General features: G+C 38.8%; 1 protein-coding gene across 5 annotated transcripts in view; it reads right to left on the reverse strand.

Moving 5' to 3' along the window:
* Positions 1-26,487, reverse strand: part of LOC114655926 (SH3 domain-binding protein 4-A-like) — a 165,787-nt gene extending 139,300 nt beyond the window's left edge. For 3 of the 5 annotated variants that reach the window (XM_028807239.2, XM_051930595.1, XM_051930594.1), the window contains exon 1: positions 9,794-9,937. The gene's annotated coding sequence lies outside the window, so the exon portion shown is untranslated. Of the gene's footprint in view, positions 1-9,793; positions 9,938-26,278 lie in introns of those variants that run through there. The other 2 variants (XM_051930597.1, XM_051930596.1) reach the window with 2 other exon arrangements.
* Positions 26,488-27,809: the final 1,322 nt, after the last annotated feature.

Genomic DNA, 27,809 nt, shown 5'->3' on the forward strand with positions numbered 1-27,809 from the left:
CCCAATTGAGGTCGTCCTTTTGAGGCTCGCTTTTTTGTGAGCGCCCTTATTGAAGGATGCCTGTGTGCGCCCTTATTAAAGGATACCATCTTGTACGTCCACTGGCTTGTACGTCTGTAATATACATCCGTAATATACCTTTAAGTTTCTCTGGCGGTAATACAGGCGTGCGCGTCGGTAATATGCCTTTAATCTCCTCTGACAGTAATACTGGCTTGTATGTGGCTGTAATATGCGTCACTGTACTGTGTACCTTTAATTTCCTCTCGCAGTAATACTGGTTTGTATTTCCGTAAAACGCCTCTAACTTTCTCTGACAGTAATATCGCGCATAGCACCGTGCCCCGCGCATGCGCACTTCAATAGAAGACACCCACACACGGACACCTGGACGTACATAGGGATTTTATATATATAGATATTGTCATAACAATTAATAAAATTACAAAATAACAAGGGATAATATAAAGCAATTGCATGTTTTAGTAAACCGCGTTAAATCCACTCTTTTTAACCCTACTATACAATGTCATGTAGTTAATAACGTGCCCCATGGAGGTAGCTTATGTTATGGTGGCTTTTACCAACAGCCAAGTCCAACACAAAAGATGTAAAAATGGCTTCAACTATTGTCCTACTGTTAGTTGTGGAGGGTCTATGACTAACTGTACCTCAAAATAATTAAATGTTAACATTTTTGAATGAAGTACCCAAGGGAGATTTAAAATGTCTGTTGAAGTCTCAAAGTGTCAAGAGTAATACTGAATCCTTATAATGTGCAAATAATGAAACCGTGAGGTTAAGTATATTTAGTGTAACAAACACCAAATGCATATTTGTTCATTCTATGCTTACAGAGCAATACTTAATAGAATTCCTTTTCTCTTACATTAATTTCTGGATAAGTGGCTTTTTGTCTTTTTATTTCCCTAATACTGTTAAAACCGCCTTGAGCATAGAATGGTGCCATATAAATAAAATGTATTATTTACATATTTATTATTAATGTACCTCAAGCAGCAAGAGAAGGGAGATGGTGTACCAGCATCTTGCACACTCACTTTTTCCAGGTGTGAGACTAACTTTTGTTGGAGATCTGTTGTGTCATTAGAGGTAACTGTTGGAAGAGTACAAGAGAAGCACATACAAGCTGACCTCCTCTCTCAAGGTAAATGGTAAAATAATCTGTAATTAAAGTCTCACAGAATATTTCCCTGTAATGAGATACCATAGGCAAGTTTGCAAATTCACCAATGCTTTTCAAGGGGAGTGTTTAAATTTTAAAAAATTTGCACAAGTGCTGTATTTGAGTTATTTCAATCAACATTGAATTTTCTTGACAAATACCCTTGAGAAATAACTGCCAAATTTCATCAAAATCATTCCATTGGGAGCCAAGTTGTTTCATGTAGACAGAGACATAGAGAAATGGTAATCAAAATAGGCATTTTATACAAATGCACCTAAAAAAACTGAACAATACACTAAACGTAAGCAGATGTGCCAATAAAGTCACTTTTACATTAAAGTATGCATATCCATGTTCTTCTATATCTCAAATATGCTTAGGTTTCTCGGAAAAAAATACAATATCAGCTGTACCTCTATGAATGGTATCTTTAGCAAGCATCATTCAGTAATAATATATAGGGTATGTATTCCGCGAAGCAAACATCTTTTAAAATTTGAAATGGCGCATACATCTTTGAGGATATACAGTAGTTAACCTTTATAAAAATGAATGAAAATGAAAATGAGAATGAAAAAAACAAATATAGTTTCATGTTATTTCATCAGTAGTTTGGTGGCAAAAGACCTCAATTAGTAATATCATGATGCGATGTTCCTTCTGGACCCTTCAAAACTGTGCAAGTAATCAAACAATACTCAATAGTCTTTGGTAAGCCTGGCAAGGTTTTCAAAGATTAGCTTTACTGTATAGCAAAATAAGAACAACATGATCTTCAAAAAATTATTTCTATATCACCCAGTCATTAAAAAAAAAAATCATTGCACAGTGATCTTCTGCAATATTTTCCCAGGTCCTGTACAAGCCCTAGAGGACAATCCTATTTCAGGATTTGAAACAGGAAAATGTTTTGTTTTTTTTAAAAAAAAAAAAAAAGCAAGCCGAGAAAGCCCTGACATGAACAGTTGAAGTTGTTTCATAATAAAACCGTTTTATATATTGTAGCTAGAGATGCACAATGGGAGAAAATGAGTCACATATCTTAAAATAATTTTTTATTCCTACATTTTCGACAACCTACCAGATGTCATTTTCAGAGGAAAATGATTAGACACACAGGAATCAAAGGCAATATGTACCAAGTGAAGGGTGGGGTTCGGAAGGTGTTGGTCATAAAGTCGTTTTTATTATCTGGATGTTCTTTTTTTGTTGAAAGCTTAGGAATAAAAAACTTAAAAGATATGCAAGTTATTTTCTCCCTTTGTGGATCTCCAGCTACAAACATACAAACTGTATCAAAAACCATGGCTTCCATTCATATATACTGTACTAATGAGATTTTAACATTATATACATGCATACATATAGATCTACTTTCTTACTAATTAACCTTTACTAAAGTAGTCCTAATTTTACTAACAGGCGCAATTTTATTTCTGATTTTCAGTTTTTAGTTTTGAAATTCCACTTCTGCATTACAAAACAGTAAACAGTAGATGGCAGCTGGCAGTCAGTTCCAAACTTTTCACATATCTGATAGAAATGTACAACCGTTGGGTCAACGTGAACTCCATACCACTGAGAACCAAGCTCAGTCAAGGACCACACCTCCATGGATGGTTTCTCTCATTATCTCTGCCCAATTGTATTACAAAGATTGTATTTAATCTTGGTAGAATACAGCAAAAAGAGCTTTCTTCATGTTGTTGTAAAATACAGTATGCTTTAAAAGCTTTTAAACCTTCACTGCTATTAAGTTTTTGTTTTTTTCAGCAAAAGCAAAACCAACAGACCTTGCATTTAAAATTGGTCTATAACCATATAGCCCAAGAACTTGAATGATTTACTACAGTGTGGATATGAAAAAGATATATCTAAAAATGTTAACATGTAACTTGGTATATACTGTACGAAACATGTGGTTGATTTCAAAGTAGGGGTTGGTATATATTTGATTAGTTATGGCTCACACTCTTGTGGAAGCCCCACTTACAGTATATGAATAAGTACTCCTTCACATTAAAGTGTTAAAGAATTAGCAGCCGGAGAGCACCAATATGTTTTAATTTTCAAATACTGGGGACACAATATTTGACTTAACATAAGGCTGCTTCGGGGAAAGCCTGACTCTGCAGTTGCACAATCAGTTCCATGAAAGCATAGGCTTGAAGCTCATTGACTTCTTTAGCATGAGGAGTACAGAAAGGCTCAGCAAACATCACCAGCCTGTTTCAGCACAACAACATTAATATCACTGCAGCATAGTGGCGGAGGCATCAGACTTTAAACCTCAAGGCTGCCAGTTCAGCCTCATCATCTATTTCACTATGTTTCTTGCTATTATTTTATAATGTCAGTTTTTCACATTTTTTCACACATATTACTTTCAATTGTCATCCAATATTAATTTTATATATCCGGCGTGCACTATAAGAATGTACCTACAAAAACAAAGTAGATTTTATTATACTCTAAAAGTAGTACTTGTTTATCATTCACAATAATGAAGACAGGGAAAAAGACATAAAAGGCTCAAACATTTATGTCTCTCTTGCATTTATTAATAACAAAAAGCGGTTCTTTACAATGGCTTCGCAGCAAAGAAGGTATGTAAAAACGCTCCAAGGCAGCCTGTGCATTTAATTATTCCGCATCTTGCAAACAAGCACTTACCTCATATAGTGTGTCACTCGGCTTCCTAGTTCCAACATTTTCTATATACAATGGTCTGTCAGAGTGCCCCCAGGGGCTCTTCAGCAGTTTTTTGCATTAATGATTTATGCAAACATCTTTCAATGTCACAGTACTTTCCTAATTCTGCATCCCCCCCCCGGCTTGCCTGGGAACTTCTGAAGGAGGTCTTAAAGCCTTAACCACAACATTTGTGCTGCAAAAGGAAAAGCACATTGTATTCTTGGTATGAGAAAGGATGAAGAGGGAGCACACATTGTTTTTATTACATTGGCCGGGACTGCACAACTATTTGGAGTGTTTATGTCAATTATAAAGCCTACAGTCTGAAGGAAAATGCCAAGACAAAAAATCTCCAATTCCATAAAACATGTACCCTGCGTAAAACATTTGCTTTACTAAAAATCATTCTATTCTTGCAGTCTTTTTTTTTACTCTCACGGGAGCAATGTTATATACTGATCACACAGGAGAAATAAATTTACTGTGAAAGAAGCAAGCTAAAATGACAATATCAACACTTTTCTTTTAGGGCCCCTGCCCACAATTAGTTTGAGTGTTGTAATAAATTGGTAAAAAAAAAAATGGTTGCTCTGCATCAATCAAATGTAAAATACATGAATCAAGCAGCACACTTTATACTAATTTGACAGTTTACAGTTTAATGGACTATGCATTATTTTCTTTATGGCTGAGATGCCTTGTCGCACTATCCTTTTTTCTTTTTTAACAATGGTTTTCCCCAAAAGTATCCATCTATCAATTTGCTAATCTCGTGATCTGGTTGAGAATGCCTGAGCCTTTCCTAGCAGCACTGGGCAGAAAGTGTGAACCAACCCTGGACAATATGCCACTCAACCAAAGGCCACATTCACTCTTTAGCTCTCACAGTAGGTATATGGTTAACCCAGGCAGAACACATTTGGAAAGTTAGGAAAAAGAATTAAAAAAAAAAAACTCAATACATTGTATGGTTACAGTTACATAATGCAAACATAATGTGGCTTAGACTTATTTTTTGCAATTCCAAAAAAAACTTACATGAAACACACAGTGCTACATAACATGGAAAGCAACAACAATCACAGGGACTCTGGGATTATCAGAGGAAAGCCATGTTAAATTAAAGCTTTAAAATGTGAACTTTACTGGACTTAAAAAATTCAGTCTGAAGCAGGACAAGAAAAAGCAGTCTTGCATTTTCCTCAGACATAACTTGGGCCATATTGGAGAGATGAAGCTTTCCTCAATCGACTGTCAGTACCATAATCAGTAGGTTATGAAATCAGATTTTATATAATTTTAATAGTCGACCTAGAGTGGAAAAGCAGGGTCATGGCTTGTAATCCTATTATCACATCTTACAAAGAAGATAATAAGCAGGAGGCTAAATACAGTATGTTTCCACAACTGAGTAATGGGGAACAGAAACTACTTCAGCAACACAAAGATGCAATCAAGGATCTGGTCTGGAACTAATACCACTCCATCAAAGGGTTAATTAACACCATAAGATTATCACTTTGACATACCAGTAAAAAAAGCATGAAACAAAAAAAAAAAGAAATATAAGATACTACAGTATATCCTTTTCTTGTAATTAGAAATGACAGGCAAATGACTCTTCCTCACTTGACCATCTCCAATGCTACACAGACATACTAGAACTTTCCATTATTCTCACAATACTATTGATTTTTTTTTTTTTTTCGTTCTTTGTTTCGCCTTATACAATTTCTTGTATTAGGAATTTGTTAGTTTTCACATACCCCTTGGGTCAGCCATTGTACAGCGCCCCTGGAGCAATTTCAGGTTAAGGGTCTTGCTCAAGGACCCAGCAGAGTAGGATCTCTTTTGGCAGTGACGGGGATTCGAACCGGCAACCTTCTGATTACCAGCACAGATCCTTAGCCTCAGAGCCACCACTCTGCATAACACAATTTTCCTTGTTCAAATCTGTGTACAGGTATAATCTACAGTTTCAAAGCTGGACTGTGGAAGAACCAGGTAAGCAATAAAGCCTCATTAACACAATGTAGTTTAACCTTATATGGCAACTTTAACCGCAACTAATTGAAAACTATGTAAATCAGTAAAATAAATGAAATGTAATAAGAAGTACATAAAAACAATCCTTCCTAAATAGATCTACTAAAAATAAATTGATCTAATTTGCCTTCATATGTTAAAACCGGTAATATATGATGTGAGCGACAGTAAACCTGCTGTCACAAATCCTTTGAAGTGAATTAGTCTTTAATTGTGACGTAAACCTGTTTAACATGCAGGCTCTAAGACATACACATTCTCCTGTGCGCTTGTTTAAATATGCATGCAATCACCAGAGTGCAATTTTCACAGTATTTTCAGGGCATTCTCATCTAGAATGTGCCTTTCATGCTCTAAATAACACCCACAGTTATGGGTTTATTGACAAGTGAAACAGCCCGTTTACAATCTGCTAAAGAATGAAACGCACCTTTAACAACGTTGAATAAAAGCAAGGCTTTGCTAACAGCATTCTGTATATGTGTATGTGTTAATTTGGACATCTATTTATTTTTTCTCGCACCAATCAATAGATTACTATGCACGGACACATTATATTAATTCAGCAACAACAAAAAATACATAATATAATGTAGATTGAGTGCCTGTTTAATTATCTTATCATTATGAGGAATCTTAAAAGTCTCAATTTAAAACTAGTCTCCAGATATTTTTATATTGTGTGCACTTGTAAATACTTATTTCAAATGATGTGTTTTATCTTATTGGATTTTATTTTATGCCATACTTTAACTACATGCGTAAATGTGTAAGGGCAATGAGCTCCTCTTGTTTACTAGACTAGCTTCCTCCAGGTTCACCATCATAAGAGAGCCAGAGACAATCCCAGCAGAAGCAGACACAAGGCACTCAGGGCAGCAGTTAATGCAAACTGTGCTATGTAAGAGTACTTTCAATTAATCATAATAACCAATATAGTTCTAGTTATAGTTAACTGTCAAAAACAAATACATAAAAATTCTACCTAAGCAGTACAAAAGAATAAATCTAAAAGCTCCTTCTCTGCATTGACTTTTAAATTTCGGCTTACAAACATCATATAACAGATCTTTACATAGTAGACATTATTTAAAAGATCTGAAAAAAAACTGACAATAAATATCCTGCTGTAGTTGGTCTACAACAAAATTCCTCGACTTTGTGTATTAGAACATTACATTTGAAAACAATATTCATCCATCCATTATCAAACCCAGCAGCATCTGTTGCTAAGCTGAAATCATCCCTGATTAGGGTGTAATAAAATGGCATGCTTCACAATATTTTAGGGTATGTGTGATTTGGGAGTCCTGAAAATATATTAATCTATGAAAACAAATTGTTAGAAAATAAGCAAAAAGTCAAGGCGCACTTTGAAACTTTCTGCTACTACTGTAACCATAAATCTATTCAAAAGAAAGCCCAGCTCAACAACTGGCTCTTGGTTAAACATGGACAGTTTTCAGACTTGTCTAGGGAGCATTCATAAATGTGTAGAACAGTCCTCCAGAGAGCAACCAACTGTAAATCTCAAAGAAGTCATTTTGAAAATAATCATACAGAAGCTCAGTCATCCGGGAGGGGCTCAGAGTAGAGCCACTGCTCCTCTGCATCGAGAGGAGTCAGATGAGGTGGCTCGGGCATCTGATCAGGATGCCTCCTGGGCGCCTCCCTGGTGAGGTGTTCTGGGCACATCCAACCGGGAGGAGGCTCCGGGGAAGACCCAGGACACGCTGGAGGGACTATGTCTCCCGGCTGGCCTGGGAACGCCTCGGGATTCCCCCAGAAGAGCTAGAAGAAGTGGCCGGGGAGAGGGAAGTCTGGGCATCTCTGCTCAAGCTGCTGTCCCCGCGACCCGACCTTGGATAAGCGGAAGAGGATGGATGGAAGGATCATACAGTCCAGTAGGACTCCTGCTCCTTAAAATGATTCCCCTGCATCATGTTCCCCAGATACCTTAAAGCCTTGGAAAAGTTCATTATTTTTTTTATTTTTTTTTTTTAAGTACTTTGCTTGAATTCAGTGTCAAATCATATGTTAATCTATCATACAGCACAGTCAATCAGGTAAAAAACACTCACACTTCTCCTGGGCCAAACTGAAGGCACCAGTAAACCTAACCTGCATACCTTGGGAGGGGGGTTGCAGTGTACCCTGAGAAAACACACATTAAGATGAAGAGGATGAACAAAAGCCAAACTAACAATATTGTGCTCCGGATTCAAACCTAGAGCTCTGAAGCAAAGAAGCAGCAGCAGCTCTAATTACTACATAAAATGCTTTATGCATCGATTTTAACCAGTTTAGTAAGTTTATTTATTGCCTTTCACAATCAGTTGAGAGTACACTACACCCTTCAACAGCAAAACCTGCCAATTTTTTTTTTTTTTTAAAGAGCATTGTGAAATAGTGGCTTAAGCATCAGAATGTAAAACGCTAGCTCATGTCAATTTAGTCTCCCAAACTGACCCACGTTATGTATAAAAGGACTAATGCATAGCAATTTAAAGATAAACTGAATAAAAGCATTCTCTACGTAAACACATTACAATGTAGGCATTCGGCAGGGAAAAATGGTGAAAAATAAAAATGACAGAGCAAAAAGCATTTTGGAGAGTGGACATCAACACCTTTTTTTTCCAGGTCTTAACCCAGAACCATTCTGTGTCAAAGGGGTCTTTCGGTGTTTGTTTGTAAGCAATTAGTCACATCAATCAAACAGTTTCTCGATGAAATATCTGATGCGTGAACTGAGGTTGCCGCAGGAGACAGCATAATTAGTTGTAGCTTTCAACAACTGCACTGAAAATAAATCCCCAAGGAACAGAGGGCTAAGATTTTTTTTTCGTTTTTTACTGTAGAAGCAAAACTAACAGTCTATATCTATCATTTTGATACTGTGTCCCTCAGTTTCACAGTTAAAATCGCATCCAAGCTTTTAAATGTAAACGGATTATTACAAGCGTAACTTATAAACTTGTAAAGATGCAGTTTGCTTTTTTCTTTTTAATTTCATGTTCGTGCACTAAGTGCTATGGGAGCCTAAGAAATCACAGATCAATTAAATATCTGAGGAAAGAAAAAAAAATCCTGTATGGTCCCATTAGGTCCCTTTGGTACCATACCGATTCGTGCACATGCTCAGCATAAGGATGTAGTATAAAAAGTACTTGGATTTTTTTTTTAACATCTTTCGTTTCAATTAAACTGCCCTACAATAAACAATATTTACGTTGTCTAAAGGGTCTTCACAGTGAATTAATTTTTTGAGTTAGAAAAAAAAACATTTCTTTCCACCTTTCTCGTGAATTCCTGGATAAATTGTGTATGCATCTTCATTGTAACCGCTTATCATTATAATGGTAATCTGCATTAATGTAGAACAGGTCATCTTTAGTGGAACTGATTTCGGGGGCTCATCCAAGCAACGTCGTCCTGGGTGCGAAGTGGGAACTGCTGCGTCTCGCGATTGGGCTTCATCCTCCAGATGTTTAATTGGCCGTCTCTCGTTTCCATGGGTAACCCAAAAGTAGCCAATGAATGCCAATCGTTAATGCAGTTAAAAGAAAAGAAAATGTGTCGGCTGGCTAGGACCTCACTTTCATCCTTCAAGCTCCAAGCAGAACTCCACAGAGCTCCTCAGTCCACAGCAGTTTGGGTTCTGGCCCACTCTCAGGTTCTTCATGCCTCTGCGACTCCCACATTCGCCTGATAAACCCGACACCGCCACTTTTACGCACCAGCATACCGTTAAGAGCAGCTGCCCGAAGCAGCGATGAGTAAACTGCACTTTGCCCCACTGTAGGCAAGTCGACGCGCTCTCACTCATTGAAAATGAGTAACACGTTCACACGGGATACTTACCGGTAGACGTATAACACCCTCTTTCCTTTACGGCTCCAGGTACGCCAGTTACACTCCTTTGTCGGTTTCCACTAAAGTGGAGGGGAGGGTGTTGAGGCAAGGCTGTTGACGTCACCGGGAGGGCGGGGTTTAAGCGCTTGTGATGTCACGCGGCGACAGAGCCTCGGATTTCAGACAGTCTGAGCGAAGCTATTCGTGTGGTTCTGCTACTTCCGATATTGCTATTTCTATGAAAACATTACAGTGACGGTAAAATGCAAGTTCAAGAAAGAGAAGCAAAAAGAAAAATGTAAATCTAAATTTATCCTGTGTAAATCTAAATTCATCCGGAGTCAAATATGTTAATAAGATTTCAATGGGCATGAACTAATCGGCATCATATTCGAGCATGTTCATCTCATATCTTTAACAAAAAAAAAAATCAAGCTTTAACCATCATCTGTTCTCTTAGTTCTGAAATAGACCGGTGTTTGTCTTGACAGCAGCTGTAAGGCAGAAGCCAACTGGGGGTGTACTGGCGGCAAATCACAGGGCATATTTACACGCATTCATACCAGCCACGAGAAAATTCCTACTTTGGAGACAGAAGTCGTATTTTAAGTATTGTAGCAAAACACCTAGTGCTTATTATGATGATACATTTATAAACAAAACAACTTTATGCACATCACTATGAAAAGTGGAAGAATGAAAGTGATAGCATAGCTTTCCAAAACAAAACTTAACAACACATTGTCTGTAGACAATGAAGCACAGCAAAATCGACAGTTTCTGCGGTTTCATACACTATATAACCTATGAAGAATAATTTTATCAATCAGTTTTCGAACCCGATTAATCAAATTCAGGATTGCGATAGTCGGCGGTATTTATCATCGTTCGCCCATCCATTTTAAATCCCCCTTGCAGCCGAAGCCTCCCCCATAACTACTGAATAGAATCTTGAAGATGATACCACTTCATCTCGGAGCAAGTACAATATGGGGCCACTTCACAGTCGCTGTTTAACGTAATCTGCATGTGTTAACACGCGAAGAACCTGCAAACTTCGCACATCCATTGTCCTTGTTGGTATTTCAGGAGCTAACCACGGCGCCATCCCATAGTCCAAGCGTTAATTTAAGACATCAAGGAGCGCATTCCCTGCAATCGTGTAGCGACAACTTCTAGTATTGGTCTCTGCTTTGCGGTGACGGGCTCTGCCATCCCACACGATCCTGTGATTGGAATAAATTAGTTTTGAAATCGAAGGCTATTGATCATTTTCATAAAAAGACAACATTTTCACGGGAACCTTCCGTATACATCTGTCTATAACCCTAATTTATCTGTTTTTTACTTAGGAATGTCTCCCGTGGCATACAATTTAATGTGATAATTTTTGATCGATAAGGACTAAATAAATGTATGGAATTTACTTGCATCCACGACGTCACCTGGATGACTGCTGCGCAGGTCTCCGTGCAGCTTTTAGTTTACTTATTAAACAAATCGAATCGAAGCAATGGCTCTATAATAGGAAGGGGGAGTGAAATTTGTTTTCTAAACGCGCATTTGAAGAGATTAGGAATGTGTCCGCAGGGTGTGTCTCTTGAAAAGGACAGAGTCTTATTTGTATGTAAATACGCCGCGCTGCGGGATGCGCCTTAGCGAGTATCTGGTAGGTGATCGAAACGTGTCTCATTCCACGTCTCGTGAAAAAAAACATTTTTGAATTCGTCTTCGCGAGGCAACCTTCATTTTAAAGCTGTCTGCACAGTAATGAGACATACAGTGAGAAAAAGGGGGGAAATTCATTGGAGGGCTTGACTTTTTGTTGAACTATCTGTACGGGTATTATTAGAAGGCTGACAGAGGAGCTAAGAAGTTGAACAGATCAGCAAGTCCATGCAACCCCATTAATGAGTCCTCATGTGTAACCTCGAGGACGTCATTTGCTGTCGTTGGGCAAACCGGGTAAACGTGCACAAAATGTGGGGACACTATATAAAAGTTGTTAATGTAAAATTTTTTGCTATGCACTCTGAATTTCACCCCTTGATATCAGGTCTTTAGTGGCTGCAGTTATTTTTGTCAATCAATCTTTTCAAATTGTAACTGCAATCCTAATTAGTGAGGCTTCAACAGGGGCCACTCCACAGAAATGACTCAATTTACAGTTGTCTACACATTATGGCTGTCTAGAGCTACCAACATGTCATCTGTTCTCATCCTGCTCTTCTCTGCCTTTGACACCAGAACCTACCTGACCTTGGCATCACTGGAACTGCCCTCAGGTGGTTTGAGTCCTGTCTCTTGGGCAGATCCTACCATGTGTCCTAGTGAATAGATATGTCAAGAGTGCTCCAGGCAACCACAGGAGTGTTCCATGATTTCTCTATATACACCTCCCCACTAGGGCATATCATCCTGTCCCATGGTTTCTCTTTTCAGGGCTATGCCAAACGTACACTGAACCTGTCGTTCCCTCCAGAGGACCACATCTCTGCATGCCTCACTCATATTCCAACCTAGATGAAGTAACACCATGTCCAACCCAACCAGGTAAAGATGCCACATTTTGTTATCCCAGTTTGTCTGTCTATTCAGCACCCCATCTCTGTTCAGCTCTGCTCCTTATCATGAACACCTGTCAAGTCAGTATGCAACCTTAAGGTAGTGACTGATGACCAGCTGTCCTTCACTGGCCATGTTTACAATTGTCTCTTGGTCTTGCAGATTCTATACAGTGTTTGCAAAGATCAGACCATACAGTATCTAATGGAGTATGCAGCACATCTCCTGGTTCAGATTTGGTCTTGTCACGTCAGGACTACTGAAGCACTCTGCTGGTAGGACCAGCAGAGGACATGTTTCACCAAACCGCTATAGATGATTAAAAATGCAGCGGCACGTCTGGTGTTCAACCAGCCGATAAGGGCTTGTGTCACTACTCTTTTCAGATTACTACATTGGCTCTGTGACACATAACTTATTAAGTTCAAATCCTTGTAGCCTGTCTACAGAGTAGTCAACAGGTCAACACCTCTATATATGGAGACCTTTGAGAGTGCTATGCTCCTTCTCAACTACTCGGGCTGGCTGATGAATGGTGTCTGGTGATATCACCTCTATGTGGTATCAAAACTCAATCCAAACTCTTTTCATGTGCAGCTCCTTGCTGGTGAAGCAAGCTGCCCACTTCCATTCAAAACTCTGACTCCCTCAATTTGTTTAAAAATCATTTGAAGACTCTCGTGTTTGGTGAATTTCTGTTTAAGTTGTTACATTTTTGTAATCTACAACTTATAATTTGTTCTGCGCTCTTCACTTGTGGTCATCAGTTTTGTAACCTTGTCCTGTAACACTTGTTCTTAAACAATTCCCCCAGACTGATATTTTCTAAATTATGTTGACCTCTTTTGTAAATCACTTTAGATAAAAAAGTGTCTGCTAGGCAAATACACTTAATCAAATTTAAGTAATTTCCTTTTTCATTTCCCATTTCGCAACTGTGACAATTCACAACAATCTCAAGGTTGATGTGTTTTACATTATTGAAATATTCAGTTCAAGAAATTAAGCTCACAGAATGTGCTCATACTGCCACTTCTGATGCCTCTGCTATGACCTTCTGTCTACACCTGCCCCCCTATATTACACGTATAAGCCTGCTTTTTTCATTTCAGTGTAGCAGGGAACCAGAGCCAGAGTCAGACGTAAAGTTAGACTGGCTGGATCAAGCTAGATTTACGTTATTTTTAAATATGGGAGCATAACAGGCATGCTCTGAGAAAATCTATTTAGGACATGGTGTAATGGTACAAACTTCAGACTGATTTAGAAAGGAATCAAACCAGTGCCCCAGGAGCAGTGAATAAGCAACACTAATCACTATGCCACAAGGCTGTTTACAGAAAACACATTAATTGTATGAATCCTATTTGTTATAGGAGCCTATGCTGGCAATATGTGGTGAAAAGCAAGAACCAGCCCTGCCATTGCAGTACACACTCCTGGACACATTGACTGACAGTCATTCGGTCGTCAGTCCAGTTTAGAGTCAACAATCAACCTAACCTGCTCATTTTGGTAGGAAGCCCAAGTACCTGGAGAAAATCCACAAGAAATTGGGAAATGTCAAAACTTCACAAAGACCGTAAATAGGCTATAACTTTAACCCAAAACCTTAAAATCTTAGGGCAGCAGGGCTAACAATTGTGTCACCATACTGCTCACAAGGTGCAAATTCATTTTCTGACCATAATTTGTCCTTTATAGAGTGATGGGAAGCAGCTCTGGGCACAAAGCAGAAAGCAATATTGGATAGGACATCAGTCCATCAGAAAACATGCTTAGCCACAAACTCGCAGTTCAACACAATAGGCCAATGTATATATGTCAGTCAATCCAACTAACATGGCACTTGTGCCTCAGAAGTGGTCATCCACCTGAAGTTAAGCATGTTCAGGCCCAGCCAGTACTTGGATGGGAGACCAACCAGGAAAAGCTTGGGTTGCTGCTGGAAGAGAAGTTGGTGAAGCCAGCAGGGCCCACTTAACCTTGTGATCTGTGTGTGGGTCCCTATGCCCCAGTGCAGTAACAGGAACACAGTGCTGTAAAATTGAGGTGCTGGTGAGGGCAGCAGGGGTTGCTTACCCTGTGCCCTGAATGTGGGTCACAATGCCTCAGTGTAGTAATGAAGAGACTGTGCTGTAAAAATGGTGTTGTCCTTCAAATGAGACGTAAGGTCCTGACTTTCTGGTCATTAAAGATCCTTGGGCATCTCTCATATAGAGTCTCAATGTTCTAGTCAATTGCCCATTACAGCCTTGTCCATTCTGGCCGCCTAATCATCCTCTGTCTGTAATTGTCTCTCTCTCTCGCACCCTTTTACCACCTAATAGCTAATGTGTGATGAGAGTCATGCCATTGCATCATCAAGTGGATGCTACACATTGGTGGTGCTTGAAGTGGTTCCCCACTCTCTATGTAAAGCACATTAAGTAGTGAGAAAAGTCCTATATAAATGTCATTAATTATTATTTAACATGACAAGAGTAACTCGGGAATCCAAAAGGGATATGCAGATAATATTTAAACACAGACTGTATCTGGGTGTGTGTAAACAAATGCACATTAGCTCCATATGTTAAAGTACCTTCGGACAGTACTCTATAAGTTAAGGCGCTATACACATTCAGGTTAGTTTGCTTACTAAATATCTTTAGCTAGAGCGGCCTTTCATTGGCTGCCATGAACAGACATGCTGCATCCTCAAAGTTCATCCACTGCAGCTGGATGCCTGCCAGCAGTGAAGTCAGATGGTTCTGAACTTGCTCCTCATTCTATTTCTGCCCTTATTATTCTGTAGGGACACACTTCCCAAAATCACGGCATCATTTCATTTCTCCTTGACACTTCTCTATGGGGTGGCACAGTGGTAGTGCTGCTACAGTAAGGAGACCTGGGTTCGCTTCCTGGGTCCTCCATGCGTGGAGTTTGCATGTTCTCTCCGTGTCTGCATGGGTTTCCTCCAGGTGCTCCGGTTTCCTCCCACAGCCCAAAGACATGCAGGTTAAGGGTATTGGCAGTAGCGTAGCATGGGTGTCAGCCGCCCCCTTATTTAGGTATGGTTCAAATTTTTACAAGATATTATTATTATTTATTGTGAAATTTTGCCGCCCCCTAAAAGTGCCGCCCCCACTACGTTACGCCACTGGGTATTGGCGATCCTAAATTGTGCTTGGTGTGTGGGTGTGTGTGCCCTGCGGTGGGCTGGCGCCCTGAACAGGATTTGTTCATGCCTTGTGCCCTGTGTTGGCTGGGATTGGCTCCAGCAGACCCATGTGAGCCTGTAGTTAGGATATAGTGAGTTGGATAATGACTGACTGACTGACTTCTTTATGGTCATTTCAAGTGGTACTTCACAGATAATGACAGACATGGAGAGCTATTCCGACAGCACAATACATAGCTGAAAGTAAATTCATAGTGTCAATATAGTCACATATACAGAGGCCATTGAAATTGTTATTTGTATGTGCTAATCAACATGCAATACGCCAACAACCTCTGGCACCAAAGGCTGTGAGTATAACAACATTACTTCAAAACTTCAGTATTTCTTATCTAAAATAAACAACCTTACCTTAAAATGTCTGTCGTGTCTTCCTTACCTGAAAAATCTCAAGTAACTTAAGAAAATGAATATTGTATGTAACGCATTTAATAATAATAATTCTTTACATTTTTATAGCGCTTTCCGGTGCCTTACATGGTGAGAGGGGGGCAACTTCAACCAGCCACAATGTGCAGCACTCACCTGGATGATGTGACGGCAGCCATTTTGTGCCAGTACTCTCACCACACATTAGCTAATAGGTGGTGAAATGGTGAGAGAGAGGGAGACCAAATTAGAGACAGGGGCAAAATGACCAAGCCAAGGAGGGAAATTTACCAGGACATTGGAATACACCCTACTCTTTGCAAAGGATGCCCAGGCATCTGTAATAACAACAGAGAGTCAAGACTTGAGTTTTATGTCTCATCTGAAGGGTGCTGCCATTTTAACAGCACAGTGTTCCTGTTACTGCACTGGGGCATAGGGTCCCACAAACAGATCACAGGATTAAATGGGCCCTGCTGGCTTCACCAACACCTCTTCCAGCAGCAACCCAAGCTTTTCCTGGTTGGTCTCTCACATCGAAGTACTGGCTGGGCCCAGTCATGCTTAACGTCAGGTGGATGACTTGTTCCGAAGTGCATGTCGTATGACTGCTGGCAATCACAGTCAGAAGGCATTGTCAGATAATTTATCTGGCATAATTTTATCACAAGGCACCTGTGAAAGCTCGTCTGTAGCAGCTAACAGTGTCTGAAAACCCACACAAGTTTTTTTTTTTATTTTTGTATAAAACCATAAAGAACAACATTATGGTAACAAAGGGACAAAATAGCATATTTAATGGCCAGAGATCAGCTGATAATGGAGAGAGAATAAAAAGACACCTCAGATGTGAGAGGGCAGCTTTTGTTGAATGAGAATAAAACAGGTAAGACCACTGCGTACATGAGGATCCAAAACCGAGTGCTATCATTGTGAGAAAAGATGGACTTTCAGAGACTCTTAGGCCTAAAAATCTGTTAAAACTGTCTTGGCTTTGCAAGATTTCAGCCATTGAGGGAGTCCCTAAGCATATAGTGATACCACCTCTGATTGTGTGGTATCACTTACTAAACCAACAAGAACAAAACAAAATAACCTTCAATGGATAAACACACATACTGTAAACTTTTGAACTTGTACTGGTCCAGGATCAGAGGTGCTGATGCAGAGATCTTACCCCTTTGAAATTCCTCGATTAGAGGCTAGCTTGTTTGTGTGCTTCTCAGGAACACATTTTTACACCAACAAGCTATGACAGCTTCAGGTTTATTTAGGTTTGAGTAACTTGCTTATAGTGACACAGATTAGCCAGATTTTATGCTACCCGTAGCCTGCAGTGCAGGGTAGATTACAACAAAATGTAACCCGATCCTGTGATCCATGCGTAACGTTACACCAACACTGAAGCATGACAGTAGATGCAGATTCGAGTCATCCAGCATGTGACTACATAAAAATAGAACTGCCCAGTTTGTCAAGCATGAACAAGATGCAGTTGCTCAGGCAGGTATTTTTTTCTCAGGCTTTAAGCTCTTCCCACTTAACCGTCACAAAAACACAATCTTCAAGACGTTTTGGTTCCAAGATATCTCAGTGTGTTGGCATGCCCTTGCCTAATGAGAGCATTCATCTAAGCAAAACTGTGCGTGGGCAGGGCGCTGATTCCTTTGGCTGCTGTGGTAAACCGAAGCGCAAGTGATGTTTGCTGGAATACAAAATACCCTGAGGGATATCAAGTGTATTTATAAAAGGCCAAGTCTGACATTTATGCATATGTGGGTAGGAGAATATGTTAAAACATGCACAGTGAAGAAAGATAAAAATTACAAAGTACTGTGGAATCATAGTTTAAATGAATAAAACCAACAAGCTTACCATATATCACAAAAATGAAAATAAGGTGACTCTGGAATGGTGAATGAAATGGAAGCCCCTTGTGGTGTGCCATGCCATCACCACCATGGCATATTTATACACAAAAGGCGGCAAAGTGAATGGTAGAAGGTGCTTTGATAACCAAGAAACAGCGCACTGGGCATTCTACACTGAAAAAAGTATAACATTGATGTTGTTCATTCAACGTAAATTTTCTCTATCAAGCAACTTAAGATTAGTCATTTTGTGTTGTAGCTTGAAATATTTGGTTTCAGATCTCAATCAAAGTAAAAAAAATTTGTTTGTACCAAACTAAGTTATGGTGGAGGGAATAAACGTAGAAATCCTATTTCAGTTAACTTAATATTTCAGTTTGTTCGTGTGCTGTGTTTGAGGGGTCGTTTGTATATTCTTCAGGTCGAACTTTCCGGCGTGCTGGCTTTCCAACTGCCAGAAAAGAAGAACAACTTAAAAAATAGATTTAGTATAAAACAAGTGAATTGCACCAAATCACTCTAAATGATTTGCCTCAACTTAAAAATTGTGGGCTCAATAAGCTAAAAAGAATTATATTGGTTCAGATTGAAAATATTAAGTGTGAATCTCATGGTGAAAGGGCTTTTTCTGTCTGTGCACCTAGGCTCTGGAACTCCTTACCTTTAGTGGTTAGGCAAGCCGCTTCAGTCGCCACATTCAAATCACACCTAAAAACGCACTTCTTCACATTGGCTTTTAATTCTTAACCTGTCTTATTTCCACTTGCTTTTTGCTATTTCTCTGTTTTATTGGGTCCCCTGACCTGTTTTTTAGTGTCTCTGTTTTAATTCTCTCTTAATGTTTGTTTTTAATATTTTGCTTTTAGTCTTGCTTGTTTTAACTGTACAGCGCTTCGGTCAGTTGTAATGCTGTGTTTTTAAGCACTTAACAAATAAAAATGGTATGGTATGGTGAATCATCACCTTTTTTTTTTTCAGTGTAGACTTGCCAGTTAACAACTTTAAGGTTCCTCTACCCAACATGCCACTTTCCTACTAACCCAAACCAACAGTAACATTACTGGCTTCCCGCAGACCCCGGCCATTGAGCTGTATTATAAAAAGGTTAGAAAGAAGGCCAACTCAGTTCGGTCAGACAGTGGCCATCTTCTATCTATCTATCTATCTATCTATCTTCTTTTTCCTACTTTTTAGCTGTTGCCTTCAGGTGGCAGATTTACCATATATACTCACGTATAAACCGGGTCTTGAAACCCAAAAAATTGATCATACAATCAGACCCCGACTTATACGCCCATTCAAAAATATGACACTTAAATTTTTTTTTTTTTACATCTTCTTGCTTCCTCCAATCTCGCACCAGTTTCTCAGACTCATTGAATTTTGTTGCAGCAGTGCAGTTAAAAATCTCTTTCACCACTTCAATGACTTTTGATGTAAAACCAGCTTGATATTTTCTTCTGATCGAACACTCCATTGTAGAAAAGGGAAGCTCTTATGATAAAGGTGTATGAGGGTGTGAGATACAAAAAACACAAAACAGTGCAAACGTTGCCTCCGAATAGTTTGCGTATTACCATGTGGTCATGTAGGCACAATACATAGAAAAAAAAGCAGTGTGCTCCATGGTTACTCTCTCTGGTGGGCATATCATAGCATATCATAATCTCCTGGACCAATAGCGTGAGTTTTCTGCATTCGATTTATACAACCGACATTATAAAATACCGGAAATTATACAGTAAAATCAAGCCCTGATTTATCCACAGGAGAACTTAAAAGTGATTATAAATGGTAGTTTTCCAAAGGTAAAGAATAACAGATTTAATAACTCTTTAATTCCTAAAGCTGTGTTTTGAATTCTGTTACTTATAGGGATATGCTAAATTCTAAATTAATTTGTGTACTGTTAAAGGCTTTATTCTTCTCTGTACTAAATCGTGAATGTGTGTACTTAGTAACACTGGTTGTCAGCAGTTGGATCTTTGTTACACACATACAAGAAAATAAGCAGTGTCTTATGTTTTTGTATTATCCTGCTGAAAACAATTTCCCTCAGGGATAATAATAATGCCTACCAAATCTCTATATATAAAAAAAGATATAAGAAGCCTAGCAGGCCAGTGTCCGTGCCCTTGCCAGGCGTAATGTCATCCAGCATCCAAAAGAGGATGGGAGTGTGCAATGAACAAAGGGATACCTGTACATTTGTGAGTCCGGGCATCACGCTGTGCACAACAAAGATGGAATGTCCAACAAAAGAAAGGCACAAACAAAGAGGCTCATAAATGCAGGACGGACTTACCATTGTGGCATTAAACCCATTTTAATATTCAGGATTTTCACTATTCTAGTAGTCAATCTTGTTACAAAGGTTAGAGGAATAATCACTCCAGCAACATTCCTTCCTTTTATTGTCCTCTTAATGCTCCTATGTATGAGTGGAGGAGGTGATCTCTTGGTAGTCACTGCCCTGGATTGGTTGCACTTCCAAACACCTCTTCCAACTGTCTGGGACTTTCAGCTATCATTTTTGAGCATGTCTTTAGGTGCATATTTCCCAGCAAGTGTGTCTGAAAACAGATATCCGTCTCTGGTAATATGGAATATAACTCTGTACGCTAAATTAGCTACTGAGAACGCTGTTATCTAGGATATGCAGATCTTAAGAAGATGAATCACATTACAAACTGCAATCTGCACATAAAGGCCATGCCACTTTGTACTTCTGACCAGCAATTTTGTGAGACATGCATACACTTTGACACACAATTCTAAAAAGCAATTTCATCATGTGGGTTAAGGTAAATGTGTGCCTTGAACCAATCGGACGCTCTTCCACCAACCAGCACTGGAGTTCTAGTTAGTTAAGAACATAGAAGCACACCATTTTGAGGGTAAAGCAGTGCTCCCCTGTAACATGAACACTGTATTTTGGTATCAACAATTTTCTTCACACTCTTCAATTCTGTAGCATCATCATGACCAAAACAAGTGTTAACAGCTGTAATTGGACTCCTAGTTATACTTTTCTCTCTAAAAGTCTCTGCCCTATTCCTGCTGCCACTCAAGTATCAAGACCTGGCCCGCTTGTGAGGCACTTGTGGAGAGCTGTCTTAACCCCGGCCAGTGAAGAACAGTCTGCCGACTGTGACAATATTTTTTTCACAAAATCTTATAATGGACACTAAGTGATTTACCACACCATAACATGATTTTTAAAATGTATTTTTAGGGACCCTGCGCAATTTTGATTTTCAATCTTTCATGGGGTTCATAGGGTTAATCACGGCGGTGTCCCAGATCATCAAGATGCCCTGTACCTTTTTGGGAAAGAGCAGAACACGATTTCAGGTATCTGGAGTTTGTTGTCATCTTTTTGCATGTCCTGTTTTTCTACTCTGGAATTTTGCATGAGAAACCAGAGGAACCTACGACTGGACACTCACTGAAAAAGGACAGATACTAAATAAAACAACTGTGACAAGAACAGGCCATTCAGACCAAATAACTTGTCCATCCTGTTCACCTAGACCAGGGGTAGGCAAAGTCATCCCTGGAGGGCCGCAGTGGCTGCAGGTTTTTGTTTCAACCCAATTGTTTAATAAGAAGCACTTATTGCTCTAGAAACACTTCTGCTTCACTTTAGTTGTCTCCCTCATTAAGATTTTGAACCCTTATTGCTTATTTAAGTCTTAAACAGCTGCATTCTTGCTTTTTAATTGCTCCTTATTAGCAATAAGATGCAAATGACAAAAGAAACCAGCAGTTATCCATTTTGCTTGTTACCCTTTACACCTGTGTGTATTTTCGTGCACTATTTGGTTTAGTTAAATACTTGGAAGGAAAAAGAAGAGAAAAAAGAGAAGGATTGAGAATTACCCATCCGTTTTACACTTCAAAGTATTTGGATGATATCCTTAGAATGGAAAAAAAATCCAGGACATGAGAGTGACTTGACATAGCAGAGTTAAAGCACTAACAAGCCATGAAATGTAATTATTGGCAAGGATTGTTTTCTAAATAAGCAACTGGGTTGGAACAAAAACCCGCGACCACTGCGGTCCTCCAAGAATGCCCACCCCTGACCTAGACTGACCATAACAACACCAAGTCGAGATCTGAACGTCCCTAAAGTACTACTTTCCACCACAATACCTGGTAAATTATTTCATGTGTCTAAGGTTCTTTGAGTGAAGAAAAACATTTATGTGAGATTTGCACCTTAACAAGTTTCCAACTTCTTAAGTCAATAATAAATAAACTGCCAAAATTATTTTAAACCAACATCTTGGATACACTATACGAATTCCTTTTATAATTTTAAAAATTTCAATCCTGTTCCACCACAATACTTGGTAAATTATTTCATGTGTCTAGGGTTCTTTGGGTGAAGAAAAACATTTACGCAAGATTTAGTCAATAATAAATAAACTGCCAAAATTATTTTAATCCAACATCTTGGATACACTGTACTTATTCCTTTTATAATTTTAAAAACTTTAATTCTGTCTCCTCTTAATCTCAATTTGCTTAAACTGAAAAGTTTCAGCTTCTTCAGTCTTTCCTTATAGCTCATACCTTTCAGTCTCTGAATGAACCTAGTTGCTCTTTTCTGGACATTTTCTAGTGCTGTTACATCAGCTTTGTAATATGGAGAACAAAACTAAACACAGGACTCCAGGCAAGGCCTCACTAGCATGTTATATAAAATACAATTTATTTTTGTATAGCCCAAAATCACATTAGGAGTGCCGCAATGGGCTTTAACAGACCCTGCCTATTGACAGCCCCCCAGCCTTGACTCTCTGAGAAGACAAGGAAAAATCCTTTTAGGGGAAAAAAAGTAAGAAACCTTAGGAAAGGCAGCTCAAAGAGAGACCCCTTTCCAGGTAGGCTGGGCATGCAGTGGACGTCAAGAAAAAGGGGGTAATTACAATACAACACACAGAACAGAACACATGTAATCCTCAATACAATAGCATAGTGCAATAGAAAACAGTAGATAATATTAAATAACACAATTTGGATTTGTTCAGAATGTTCTATAACTTCAGCATCTGTTGACTTATACTCCAAACAGTGTGCTATATAACCTGTATGGGGTAGTGGTTAAGGCTTTGGACATAAAACACTGAGATTGTGGGTTCAGTTCTGGTGACTGACACAATGTGACCATGAACAAGTCACTTGCTTGTGCTCTAAACTGGAAAAGCAAAAGAAATGTATCCAATTGTATCTCAGATGTTGTATATTACCTTGGATAAAAGCGTCATTAACATAACCTAAAATCCTGTTATCTTTCCTGTTCACTTCTGATGTAGATAGTGACGAGTCCATTATGACTCCCAGATTTTTCTCAAATATTTACAAGATTTACACTTCCCATTGTGAATTCAAATCCAGCAGTTTTAATTCCTACATGCAATATTTTACATTTACTTAACATTAAATTTCATCTGCAACAGAATTGCTGAAGCCTGTGTGCTGTCCAGGTCCCTCAACAACAATTTAGTTGATGCTACATTAATTGCCTTTGCAGTCTTAACCAGCTTTTTGATTATATTCATGTCCATATAATGGATGCATAATAAAAAGAGTAGTGTCCCTAGCACTGATCTCTTTGGGGCCAACTCTTTTACCATCACCTCATTCTAATAAGGTTCTTCACACCATAACCCTTTGCTCCCTACTCACCTATAGACCACACCCTGAATTCCCACTTTTTTTGTTTGATCACTAACCTTTCAATTAGTACCTTATCAAAACCTCCTGAAAATCAAGATAAATAATAAATATACACCTCTCTAATCATATCGTTTTGTTACTTCCACATAGAATTCCAGCATATTAGTTAAATACAACGTTCTTCTGACTTGGTTTTTAAGAAATGTTTCCCTGAATTTCTTTATCGTTCCTCTGAATTGCTTCATTTCTTTCCTTAAATGGCACCCAAACAGAAGTGAAATGTGAAGTGAGTGAGCTAACAGAAGACCAACTAAGTCAGGGCCTCAAACTCCAACCAATTTCACTCCAACCAGTTGCTTAATGAGGCGCTGGGTCTTGAGGGATCTGAGTCTTCAAGATCAAGTCAAATAAAATGAATTCAAAAGAAGTTAATTAGCAGCAAAAACAGGTCACTAATTAAGAAAAGTGTAAGAATGAAAACCTGCAGCCACTGTGGTCCTCCAGGACTGGAGTTGGGCACCACCCCTGCTGTAGAGCCAAAGCCCACTTTCATGCAATATGTTTCTTACAATATGCTAAGCATTGCCTGTTTTTGTGATGTTGCCAAGGTGTCAAAAGGTAAATTAAATGCTGAGGTTTAAAATAAAGTAAATTTGTGCTTAAAATGATACAACTAACTGATGAAGATGATTCTAATGAATAATTTATAAGTGGATGGTATATTGTTATTTTTCAGCCTATTTAATCCAAGCTGTATTTCTCTCTATCTCTCTCAGTCTACATTGTCCAAGTCACTAAGTATCTCCTTAGTAGTCCCTGTTACTTTTGGAAGATTATAAACTTCTTCACTGTATAAATGTTAATGAAGTGTAAGTTCAAATTGTTTGCTATGTCACTCTTTCATATTAATTCTTCAATTCAATTCTTTCACATTATGTATTCTTGGGAAAGAGTGGGTGGGTTAGCAATCAACTTAGAAATCTTTAAACTTTGGCAGAGTAACACTGGAAGGATTAGTAAGGAGGAGCCTGGCAGCCTGACAGAGCCGAGCCTTCAGAGAGGAAACTGGGAATCAGGAGTTTTTATTAATATGATTAAAAATAGAAATTGAAAACAAGCTTCATCAATTGCCAAGATCTGTAACATGGGAAAACCTGTGTTAAGAGATGTCCCTTCTGTCTGCCTTATAAACACACTTGTTCCAATTCAGGACTGCGAGGAGCCACTGGCTGTAAGGTAGGAAGCAGCTGTGGACATGGTGCCAGCCAATCATTGGCCCAGGTTTGAGATCATTAGTCAACTTAATACACACATCTTTGGGAATGTGAGAGAAAACCCACATAGACATGGGGAGAACATGCAAATTCAACTAAAAGGACAAATAGGATTGGATTCAAACCCAAGCCATTGGATTCATGAGCAGAAAAGCTAAACAGCATCCCAGCTGGTGGTGGTCTGCTTGTAATTCCAAGAGCCAAGCTTAAAACAAATGGTGAGAATGTCTTCTGCTGTGAAGCACATACAGTAAAATCTGGAATACTTTACCAACAGAAATTTAATACTGTGGAACATTAAAAAAATTACTAAAACCCCATTATTTTAATATGGCTTTTTGATAACTGCATTTTAGCTGAACTTTTAATAGACTATGTGGGCAGAACATGATCATATTCTTTTTAGGATTGGCAATTTTTACTAATCTCTACTTTCCTGTGCTGTCTTTTCCGGTTCTTTTGTGGTGGTGATCTGTGCCACCACCACTTGATTAAGGCAGCATGCAGCCCCCATAGATGATGGAATGAAATTGGGTGTCTCAGCTGTCCATGAGACGGACTCCCCATATGAAGCCTGGAAACAAAGAGGAATGAATTATGAACATTTATGTTAGGTAGAATGCCCACTGGGGGATAAACAGTCTTTTTGGCCTTGAACCCCTGAAGATTTTTTTTTTCTCCAGCCTAACTGAAGTTTTTGTTTTTTTGTCCTCCTAGCCAACTGATCTTATCACAGGACTCATTTTTAGAGACTTACATCACAACACTGTAAATAAGGAAACAACGCTTCTACTAGATATTTTAAGAGTTTCTTTTCTTGTAATTTTCTCTTTGACATATTTTAAAGCACTCTGAGCTACACTGTTGTATGAAAATGTGCTATATCAATACATGTTGTTGTTGGTGAATAATGAAGGTACATATATGTACAGAGCACTGACGTCAGTTGCCAAATGTTTAGAAGTCAAGAGGAACACGTGGCAGTTTAATGGGGTTTATAACCATTTTTAATATGATTTTTATAAAGCTGGGAAAAGGGCCTTAGCCACCCAGCAAAATAGTACTCAAGGGTTAGGCTTAGGGTTAGGGAAAAATAAGCTTTATGTTTCCTCTGCAAAACTGTGCTTCTATAAGTCAATCACACAGAAAAGGTAACATTACATGTAAGGTGCCAGTAATATTCTAAACATCCTCAGATAATTAATTCAATGACAAATAGTGTTAAAAATTTCAATATTAATAATACAATGATACTGTCACTTATAATGCTGCATACATGAAAGCCTGGCCAACAAAAAAACGTTCATATTTAAAACAGTTTAGAAGGAAATGTTTGAATTCTAACTGTCTGTAAAAGTAAACGCTGCTACCTTTTTTTAAAACATACGCCATGTCAACATACCTTTTTCCTGATATATAAATGTATCCAATTTCCAGCTCGCATGTAAGCAAGTTCATGCCAGCCAGTGAGGTTTAGATCTAATTTAAAAAAAGCCAACATTACCTTTTATTTCAAATGCCCATGAACTTCATGTAGCCCCCTTGTGTGCAAGGTCTGCATTTTGAGAGTCTAGAGCAGTCAAAGCTCTCCTCCATGTGAAACACAGCATGTCAGCATTTCCTCAGTCCCGGCCTCTCCACCCTGTGGTCACAGTTGGATGTACTGAGGACAAATAAAAAATAAATCCTGATTAGCAAGTTTAGGGCTGCTGCCTATTAACAGTGTAACGATTAATAGATGAATACACAAACAGGGGTACAGCCGCAAATCCCCTGAGGTGTCAGGTCACATCACAGAGAACTATGGCTCCTAAATAAACATATCAACAGATAAACAAGTCACTAATTAATAAAGTGAGAAAAACAAAATACAACAGCATGTCTGGAATTTTAAGGCCTTTTTATAAGGTTTCATATTTAAAACTGCTAAGACAACAGAATGTCTATGTAATTGTTTTTCTGAGAAGTTTCACATATGAACATTGTTCAGTTTCAACAGAGTTACAGTTTAAACGTCATTTAAGAACAAAAAGACATTAAACTAAACAATAAGAAATCACCACCATAGACTGCCTCTCCATTCGGGATTTATTCTGGCCTTGTGCTCAGTGCTGCTGGGATGGGAAAAAAAAAAAACTGAATGAACTAAAACAAAAATAAAATTTGAAAAGAGACCAGTGTCCATAATCTCTAGTGCTGTTTGAAAACTTCAGCTATTCATTCATTTGCATTAGATAATAAATCCACACATAAAAATTAAACAATATGTTTTAACATTCTTTGCACAAAAATATATTTTTCTTGGCTATGCAGTGTTTAGCAATACTGTTGTAGCACAGATCTCAAAAACACAGTTAGCACTAATTGACCCTATTTGTCACCCAGATTTACCACCTCATTAACTGTTTGGTAAATTAAAATATTCATAATATTTGTTATATTGATTTGGTCAGTGTGTGAGGTGGACCAGTACTCACCAGAATGCAGTACCGGCACCTCTTCTGATTTCTACTTGGCGTACTGGCACCCGTTGTACCGGCACATAATACCCACTGGGGACTACTAGCACAAAAATCCCACACCAAACCCAGCCACCCTTCAATCAAATACTATTGTACAGTTTCATGGGGCACATACTTACAGTACCAGTAACTTCACATAGCATACCAGTGTATCGTGGCGTACAAATTTTCACAGGAGCCATTCATAAATGTGTCCATTTACAATCACCAATTAACATGTTTGATTTGTCAGGGGAAAACTGGAGCAAAACAACACACTAATACAATGGGAACATGTAAAGTGCATACAGACAACTGGGTGCAGGGTCCAGAGCCATAATCCATCCAGTCATTATCCATCCATCCATCCATTATCCAACCCGCTATATCCTAACTACAGGGTCACGGGGGTCTGCTGAAGCCAATCCCAGCCAACACAGGGCGCAAGGCAGGAAACAAACCCCGGGCAAGGCGCCAGCCCACTGCAGGGCACGCGCACACACACACACACACACCAAGCACACACTAGGGACA

This window comes from Erpetoichthys calabaricus, chromosome 8 (assembly GCF_900747795.2).
Source record: "Erpetoichthys calabaricus chromosome 8, fErpCal1.3, whole genome shotgun sequence".
NCBI classification, from domain to species: Eukaryota; Metazoa; Chordata; class Cladistia; order Polypteriformes; family Polypteridae; genus Erpetoichthys; species Erpetoichthys calabaricus.